The following is a 9,695-nucleotide window of genomic DNA, read 5'->3' on the forward strand; positions in this document are numbered from 1 at the left end:
TGATCTCTATCCCCCAAAGGGTACTGAATTATGCAAGTGTCTCAAGTCTTAACAAGTCATCCCCACACAGCTGTGCAATGGAAATGTTCAACAGAAAGGTATTCACTTCAATCTAGGCAAGGCCCTGGCTAGTCCCTGGAGACCCACATGCAGGGAAGCAGGTTCTGGGCCATATTGGTGGGAGAAGCTTGTCTGGCCCATTTCTATCTTCTTCTCTCTCCTATGTTATTCCCCTTATCCTGCTGACAAGGGAGGGTCTAGTCATGGCAGATCTTTCGCCCTCTTTGTGCTTGTCTCTCATTGACCTCCAGCTGCCAGAGTTTGTTTATTACTGAAATGAGCATTTAGATTCAGTCTTGGCTGGTGGTAGCCTTGGAAAGAATATTTTCTAAGATTGCTTTGGTTTTCTTTCAAATAAACTTCTGCAAGCCCGGACATTTCTGGCATTGCTGAAATGCGGGTGATTTATTCTTAGAGGCTTAAATTAGGAATTTTTTGAAAATGAAAACTAACAATGTTAGGAACACTCTAGCCACTGGTTGTAATAGACACCTTACTCTGCTTTTTATCAGAAAAATTCAAATCTGAAGGCTCCCCCCTGGCAACAGGTTCCATTCTGAAACCCTCAGCCCCCTGGCTCCCTCTACTGGTGAGCAACCTCCCTTCCACTCTTGTGGGCAGCTGGAGATTGGAATAAACTGGGAGGGAGACTAGATGTGTCATTTTAAAACTAGGAATTGTGGATCCAATAGCATATTTTGCAGCAGATCCCTTTTCTTCCCTCATTCTTCCAACCTCAACAATCTTGGCTACCTAAGTCACAAATTCTTAGCTCCACCTAGTGTCTCCCTCCATGTACTTCTTGGCTTTATCTTATGTCCGCCTTTAATAAGAGGTCACTGTTTGGATGAATTGCATTGATAAATGTTATGACTCCTCATGGTTCAGACTGGGCAATCACTAAGTATAAACTTTTCAATAAATATAATAATGTACAGTTATCACTTTGGATTTATGAGTCAAGTTTAGACTTAGCTTTATTGTGTACATGGCATGACAGTTGGAAGCATATATTAAATGGGATGATTGCTGCTGGCAAAATGCATCCCAGTTTCTCCATCCACATTCTTTCAGGGACCTTTTAGATCTGAATTCACCCTACTAAGCTGAAGGCAGCTATGATTTAACCCTTCTGCTGCCTGGTAGTGAAAGTTCTATATTCAACTGCTTTACTTGCCTTAGTATATAGAGGCCAAATTTCTAGAAAAAATAGCAGTTTTATCTTGTTAACAGAAGGGACTGGAGATTCTCCCCAACAGGCTGGATACATGCTATTGCCTGGGGAAGCCAACAGCTGACACCCACACCCACGCCTGTTCAGTTAGTTGGAAAGTAGCACATGGAGTGATTAATTGCTTTAGTATCAGCACATCAAATGATCCAATGCCTAGATCCATGTGATGTAAACATGTCAATGGAGAGTTCAGTAGAGGCAGCCCTCTCAAGAAAGACTGAAGAGCTCATTTTCACAATAAAGCTTAAATTTAGTGATAGATTATGTACCTTTTAACATATAATAAATCAATTTCAAAATCAAATTACTCTTTCAAAGATATGCAAACAATTGTCAGGCATGCTTTAGAGGAAAGTGAAGAAGCATCTGGGGTAACATCTGTCTACTCATTCAGGGTAAATTGCTTCCAGAAATGATATAAGAATATTCTTTTCTACCTTCATCACTTTCTGTAGTGGAGGAACTTTGTGTGTTACCAGTAATTGTGTAATTGTGTCGTTATCTCAGTAGAGAATATTTTGAAATCTTGACATCCATAGTTATTATCTGGGTCAGAGTCAAGTCTAAAATGTGGTCAAATGAGGCTCTTTTTCCAGTTGAAGTCCAGTCAAGGGTAAAGAAGAATTTGAATAGATACAAAGCCTATACTTTTTTTTTTTTTTTTTTACCAGTGTGATCCCATCTTTTAATGGTGCAGTGCTTAAAGAATACTGACCCAGTTGGGCATTCATTTCTCACATAGAGGGTCTGGGTTCACACAATCATAAAAACCCTTTCTCCAGCACCTGGAATTTCTCAGGAATCTCTCCTCTGTTTCAGAGGTGTGGACTCTCATGGTTGCACCTTCCTGTCTTTGTACTGGTGGCTCCTGATCACCCCTCCTTGCCCCCATTACACCTCAAGTCTACAGCCTCCAATCAGCATGCTCCTCATATTTTGTCTGATGGTCTATCATGTGTATTTTGCTCTTTCTCTCTTTAAAGACTCAGGAAGGTACGAGGTGGTTAGATTGGCAACACATTGTCTGTTGGGTGGAAGAGGAGGAAGATTATACCGTAAATCATCATACATTAATATATTAACATTTATGTTCTGTCACATAAATATTAGAATGAGACCTTAGTCCTCATCATATTTCAGAAAATAATATAACTTCTAGAACTCAGGTAAAGGTGGGAAGGAATAGGCAGAATACTGCAGCCACTGATGAAGTTTAATGAACTCTTCTATGTTTCCTAAAGCATGAGGAAATCTTTTAAACATTTGAGACTTAAGTCCTTATCTGTCGCTACAGACTTCTTATAGGGATTATTATGGAAGGAGATAAGAAAGATTGATATTTTATACTCAGCCATTTTCTTAAATTTGAAAAAAAAATCATAATTTCTCACACTGAACACAGATTTACCCAGCAGTTATTGGGTACCCGTTTCTGGAACAGGGAAACGCATATAATGATGGTGTTGATCAATGACTCTACTCTCACGTGTTTGCATCAATGTTTCTTAGACATTCTGTGGCAGAGGTATAGCTGTAGTCTAAACCTCTACAGCTGTGGTTTCTGAGAACCCTACGTGTTGAATTCTTACAGGATGCTCAGCATCGTCACAGACACCTTAGCTTCATGTTGTGTGGGGAGACACATCTAGTTACTCAAGACAGAGCACTGACTACAGAGTTTGGCTACTTGATCTTGGTTCTGCTACACCCATCTAAGTGATCTTGGGAAAGACATCAACCTTTCTGACTTTTCCCATCTGTAAAATGAACTTTTAGTTAGGATTAGCTCCAAAGTTTCTTCTAGCATTTATATTTTGGATACTCTAAGTTCTTGTAATTATCAAGAAGTTAAAAAGTGGAATTTTTTTTTAAAAGGTGCTTCTATAGAAATCTCAGAGAATTTATTGGAGGCAAGGAAAAATTCTAAATGATCTTTTTTTTTTTCTAGGAATAAAGGTTTAGAAAAAAATGTGACATTTTTTATTTGATGGAGTGAAAATTTATATCCTATTTAAGAGAAGTCTGCGGAGACTTTGGGTAATGAGAAAAGCCACAAGTATGAGTGGTACTCCAAAAACTTGATCTATAAGAATTGAAGAGATTTCTTCCACTGAAAAAACAAAGGCTGTGGTGTAGAGGCACTGTGACTACATCTGCAAATCCTGAGAAGGTTTTGCTGAAGGACAGAAGGGCCAGTTTTTGTTTTCCAGGAAGGGAAATGGAAGCGAGCTCCAAATAAAGGACACAGAGGGTGAATCATCAGGCATCTTTTAATACTTCATGTAATCAGCTTCAATTGTCACTTTAGCTCCTACTGGACGTTGAGAAATCAGAATTCATTATTTTAGATGATTATGATTAGTTCTGGAGAACTTTTTGTTTTATTGATTTTAGTTTCCTCCAATGCAATACCACCGCCTTGATGGATCTGTGTACGCAGGGCTTCCAGGTTGGTGGATATTGTCACCTTGTGTGACTCCCTTTAACTTCATTCCTGTAAATCTATTTGCTTGGGGAAAGATGGCAAAGAACCTCCTTCCTCAAACAGCAAATAGTTACTGATGTGATAGTGGAATCTCTGACTAGCCTGTTGGTGCTGAAATGTGGTTAACTCTCTCTCACTCTTTATGCTTCCCTGGCTCTCTAGAAAAGGGGAGTTAGCAAAGCTATAATTTAGTACTGTGGGGTGTGAACAGCTGTTAATGACTGCCAGGCCACTGGGAGATCTTTCTTATTATATCCTTAGCATTTGGTAACAAGTTGTAAACTTGCTCCTTTCTCTCCACTGTCCCCCCCTTTCCTAGACGCATTAGGTAGTGAAAGATCTTTTTCACAAGATGCTAAAGAGAAAGATCTCTAGATTCCACAGGCATCCTTTGTCCCCTTAACCTCATCTCTTCTGCTTTTTTTTTTTTTCTTAGCAGTTAGAACAGTGCACCTCTCTCTCACAAGACTCCTCACCCAAGTCTCAAGATCAGTTGCCCTCTTTACATTATGCACATACATGTTTATGGGGAGCAAGTGAAGAAAAGGAAGTTTACACATGCAGAAAGACCTGTTTCTCAGTGGTTCCTTGGAGGAGCAGGGATTGGGAATGTGTTTACGTCTTAATCGCTCTGTAGTTACCCATACCAGGTGACACTGGAGAAGAAGAAGTAAATTGCTGTTTCTAACCTGCAAATAAATAATCACCAACACTGCACTCTCCAGGAGGGTTAGATTAATGACCTACTCATTATTTAAAAATATGTTTGGAGGCTTTATGCCCATAATTGAGCTTTTAAAATTATAACTGGCAGATTCCTGTGGGTTTTAATATAGGGCTTAACTGAAATCATTTTTGTCTCTAGGACTCAGCTATTCTCTTTGGTCAGAGAAGGAGAACTAAGGAGAAGAACAAGTTAAGAGATGGATCTTAACTTCATTAGTGGCAATACTCTCCTTGGTGGAAAACAAAAATCAAAGAAACAAACAATTAAGAGCAGACATGGATTTTGCTCTTCTTCATCCCCCTCAGACCGCAAGAGTTATATTTTTATCAGAGATCCTGATCATTTTTCTGTGATTTCTCCAACTTCACTCTTAATTCCTTTTTCATTCCCATCCTCCTGTCTTTGATTTTTTTCTTTCAAATGGAAATATAGGAGTATATGCTTTTTGATCATGGAGAAGACATATTTTGCGATTTTAACGACAGTAGAATATTTAAAATGTTATGTTTCCATAAGTATGGCAGGCCCTGGACGTCAGCAAAGCACCCTTCTGTGTCTCTCCTGAAAGGAGCAGCCACTTATCTTCTCTTTTTTTGAGAAATGTTAAGAAGTCAATTAAAGCCTGCTGCACTGGTGTTAGGTAAGTATAGCCAAGAATTGGACTCAGGGGCAGTTTAGAAAGGCAAAAAACAGGAGACTCATATTACTACATCCTGGGCAGAAGGGGCAATACTGGGGTTTTCTGTGTGAAACCTCACCACTGAGTTTTCTAAAAACTTAAGAAGGGAAGTGCCAACTTGCTTGATATGTGCCCTATGGAAGGAATCATTTTGGTAAAGCCCCCTTGGGAGGGTTAGATCACCGACAATCTAAGATGATCTCACCCAGTTAGTTATTTAGGGGGTTGAACCTGATGGCACATAGGGAAGGCAGTTACTGTTAAATGGTTCATAGCTGATCCAGTGGACTAACTGCCAGGAAAAGCAGAAGCAAACCCCCAGAGAATGCTTTTCATCCCCAAATTTAGGAATAACAGGGAGCTCTTTGACACTGGGAACATTTCCCCCTACCACGGGAAAGATAACTTCACATAAGGAATCTAGTGAATGAAGCGGTGTATGTTCATCCTTGGGATGATGGGCAGGAGTCAGACACTACCATAAAGGAAGAAAGAACTTGGACATATCAGGCACTTGGTTTGGCCTTGTTTCATACCTGTGCTCAGTCATGGTTGATTAGCCAGTTACAGCAGATATAAAGCAAGCCATCTGCACTGTGGCTTGAGATAAAAGGTATTTTAATATGTTCAGGTCACATATAATCTTGGTCAATAGCAATCTTTTATCATTTTCTTAAAGGAAACCACACTCCTTTGCAATATTTTTTTTTCCAATGGAAAAAAAACTGAACATGACAGAAAGCTTTACATATAACTCTTTCATTGAGTAATAGCAGTGAATCCCTTCATTCTATCTCAAACAGAATTTTAAAATATCTTTTGCATTAGAAAGACCTTCAGTGGGATGTCTAACAATGATTTCTAGTTTCTTTAAAAGAGGAAAATTTTGTACAGCTTTGGTGAGTTTTTCCTTCTCCTGTGAAACAATATAAACCAACAACCAAACAAGAAAAGGGAATGGATTTCTCTTACTTTAAGAACCTTAAGGGCCAAAATAGTGGTTTGGTTTCCTGACTGGCAGCTTCAATTTGCCTTCTCTAAGCGGTCTTGTGCAATTCCCCAGAGGAAACATTTGAAGAGGTTTTTTTTTTTTCTCCCACATGAGAGAGAGTTTCATCCCACACAACCCACAGACTTTGATGGCAAACTGCATGGACCAAGAGTCTTGCTTTTACTGAAGTAGCAGTGGACGGTGGTTTGCTCTCACAGGTGCACACACTCTTTCCACCTTAGGGAGAACAGATTCGGTTTTTTTCCCACAGGGTAGCTTAAACACCTATTAGTTGTGTGAGAATCGGCTGCCAATCAGGTAGGTTTTGTTAGATGAAGGAAGAAGGGGTGGTGAGGAGGATTAAAACTTTCAAATCCACTCTAGCTGATTTTTCTTTATAGCAGTCTGGTGTACACAGAAGTATTGTATAATCTGGCCTGTATTTTTCTCTTACTGTGAAACATATTGAATCGCTTTATGTTTAGGTGTGTGTATAGAAATTCATGAAGTTCTTTTATATACTTTCCTCGTCCCAACACAATTCTCATTTTAAAACCTGGTGAAAAGATAGCTTTGTAAGAGCTCTTCCTGCCCTAGCTTGTAAATTTGGATTTGTTCTTTCCTATCTACCAGCCACCTGATTACTGTCCCTGTGCAAAGGGCACCCGTTCACATCATTTTTTCCAAGCACTTAAACCTGGAAAGATATATTTTTTTTTTTGTTTTTAAGGACTCACAGAAGCTGTCTTGGGGGTGTTTGGAAAACATGGCAAAATTGTTAGCAGACCTTTTGACTGTGCTATTTTTAGGAAGCTAATTGTGTTCTTTTAAAGTACATTTTTGACAATGGGACAATGTTTTCCTTGCCCCTGCTGATATGTGAAATATTTACAATGAAAAACGTCAGTATTAACACCCCAAACAGATACAGTTTAACCTCAGCAACAGTTAGCAAGAGGGGGAAAGGGATTTAAAAAGAGAAAAGGGTTTTGTAATATTTATGCTGCTGTTTCTACCGAAAAGGAGTTTTATTTCACTGTTCAAACAGAAGTTTGTTTTCAAACCAGTTGCTGTAACTAGCAACTAGCAGCTGATCGGGCATCCATACAAATTAACTCTAACCAAACAGTGAGCGCATTGCCCAGACCTGACTAATTCCCCCGCAGGAACCCCTAGTAGGTTCACTGCCTGCAGAAGTGTCTTACCTTGTACACGTATGATCAGGGAGACAGGCTCGCGGGCTCCCACGGAGAGGACCAGGGAAGTGCTCTGATCCGCCGCTGGTAACATGCACTTGGCTTTTATGGGCAGGTGGGTGGAGCTGCTCCTCATAGTAGGTGGGCAGGGAAGGAGCGGCGGGCGGGCAGCCCCGGGAGGAGCTGGACACTTCTCTGGGGAGGGGCCGAGAGGGCGGAGAGGGCAGAGCCGATCGCCTGCGAGAGGGAGGAGAGACAGGGATGGGTGGGGGGAGGAAGAAGGAGTGGAGAAGGGCATGAGAGAGAGGGAGAAAATAGAGAAGGAGATCTAGACCACAGATGGGGAAAAGTTGGGGAGGAGATGAATGGAGGGCAGGTGGAGGGGGAGAGCGGGGAGGGAGAAAGGGAGAGAGGCACTGAGAGACCAAGAGGCAAGATTTGGAAGAAAATGGGAATCGGATTACTTTCCGGTTTTGATTGACATTTGGTGAGGGAAGTTGTGTGTGACAGTTAATACTAAAGGTGTTTTCTGTGAATTTGAAAGGCTAAATAACGGTTCCGGCACACGGAAGGGTTCTTAAGCTGGGCAAAGGAGTAGGGAGCTAGTCGTCCCAGCCGCACAAAGTGCTGGGTGGACCTGGACCAGGATCTGGAGCGCGAGGGGACCCACTCCGCCTGGAGCCTGCAGAGCCCCTGCAGTCTCCGCAGCCGCGGTGCTACCGGCCCCAGCAACACCCAGCCCCATCCCTCATCAATCCAGCCAACGCTGATCTGACAGGGAAGTGCTCCTGGCTCCTGTGGTGTTCAGCACCCAGGACTCCTATTGAGACTTGTACCGCATTCAGGTGTATCAATGGAGACCGGTTTGTGGAGAGGAACCAGCCCGTTCCTCCAATCCTCCAACGTCTGCTTATGTAACCTAGGATTTCAGGGCTTGCTGCCCTCTGGTTATTTTCGGTATTTAAAAAACTCTCCTTCCCAATGATCGGAAAACATCTTGGTGTCTCAGTCCTTTCTCCGTGTCTTAAACATTCAGGGAGGATTCAACCAACAAGCGCTGAAGGATCAGGCTGAAATTATTAAGAAATGCGCTCAGAGAAAGAAAAACAAGCTCCTTTCGCTGCTGAGTGGTGACTCACTTCCTAGCCCAAACCTGATTTTTGCCACCGAAGGAATCAAAGCATTTTAAGGGAAAAAAAACTTGAGACGAGGGGAAGGGGGGGTGGGGGTACTGAGAGGCGGAAGGGAGAAACAGAGGGAAGAATGGGCAAGCCAATAAGAATAAGGGATAAGTTTTAAATGAATATTGATGTATGTACATATACTCAATCAGTACTCACTACAACCGAGTTAGTTATGGTCCATATTATGCAAATTTTTTTAAATGAAAGGGATCTCAAAGAGGTTAAGCAATTAGCTCAAGCTAACAATAGGTAGAAAGCCACACAGCTAGTGAGCTTGAGACCTTCTGCACTCTTCAGTTCACAAGAGTTGCTATACAGAACTCCTAATTTGATCTCTCCAGTTAGACGTGGATGTCTTTGGGTGGTACCAGGTGCCAGGCAAAGGAAAACTGATGGTTGAAGGACAGGGCTTTTCAAACTCTGTAATACTTGCATTTTGGGCCAACCAGTTCTTTGTTGTCTGAACCTCTCCTGTGAATTCTAAAATGATGAGCAGCATCCCTGGCCTCTACCCATCAGATGTGGCCTCCCACTAGATATGAAAATAAAAAAATCTCTTGACTTAGCTAAATGACTCAGAAGGGCAATTTCCTTTCCTCTCCTTAAGAACCTCGGTCTAGAAAATATCCACAATTATAAATTTTTTTTAAAGAATCTATTAAGAAAATACTCAGTAGTGCCATTCAAATAATAATCATTCTTGCCACCATATGTGCTAAGTTTACACTGGACTTAGTTTTTATAGACATATTCTCAACTGTATGCCTCTCCAACCCCAAACCAATTGATTCATTTGTAACAAAGCTCATTCTCAATTGAATATACCTGAAAGTCAACGAAGTAAAATCCTATATGCCGAGGATATAGAGAAAGATTTAATGATTCATGTAATAAAAACTTTGAAATTTTTATCATAAACAGAAATTTGACATTAAGGCAGTTATTCAGATTTGCTCATGATGTTTTTTGACATTCTTATTGGGCTTAATAATGGTAACTTTTTGTTTTTGTGTTTTTTATTCAACTTACATTCAGTAAAATTTTTGGCTATAACAAGTTCTAACTAGAGGTTTACTAGCTAGCAGTACATAAGTTCTCAATAAATATGTGTAGTCTGACTAACTGAATAAATGAATAAG

General features: G+C 40.8%; 1 protein-coding gene across 2 annotated transcripts in view; it reads right to left on the bottom strand.

The window, feature by feature from the left end:
* The window catches only part of Col8a1 (collagen type VIII alpha 1 chain), a 149,641-nt gene extending 142,097 nt beyond the window's left edge, over positions 1-7,544 (bottom strand). For both annotated transcript variants that reach the window (XM_076868465.2, XM_076868463.2), the window contains exon 1: positions 7,382-7,544. The gene's annotated coding sequence lies outside the window, so the exon portion shown is untranslated. The remainder of the gene's footprint in view (positions 1-7,381) is intronic.
* Between the last annotated feature and the right edge of the window lie 2,151 nt (positions 7,545-9,695).

Source organism: Callospermophilus lateralis, chromosome 10 (genome assembly GCF_048772815.1).
Source record: "Callospermophilus lateralis isolate mCalLat2 chromosome 10, mCalLat2.hap1, whole genome shotgun sequence".
Taxonomy (NCBI): Eukaryota; Metazoa; Chordata; class Mammalia; order Rodentia; family Sciuridae; genus Callospermophilus; species Callospermophilus lateralis.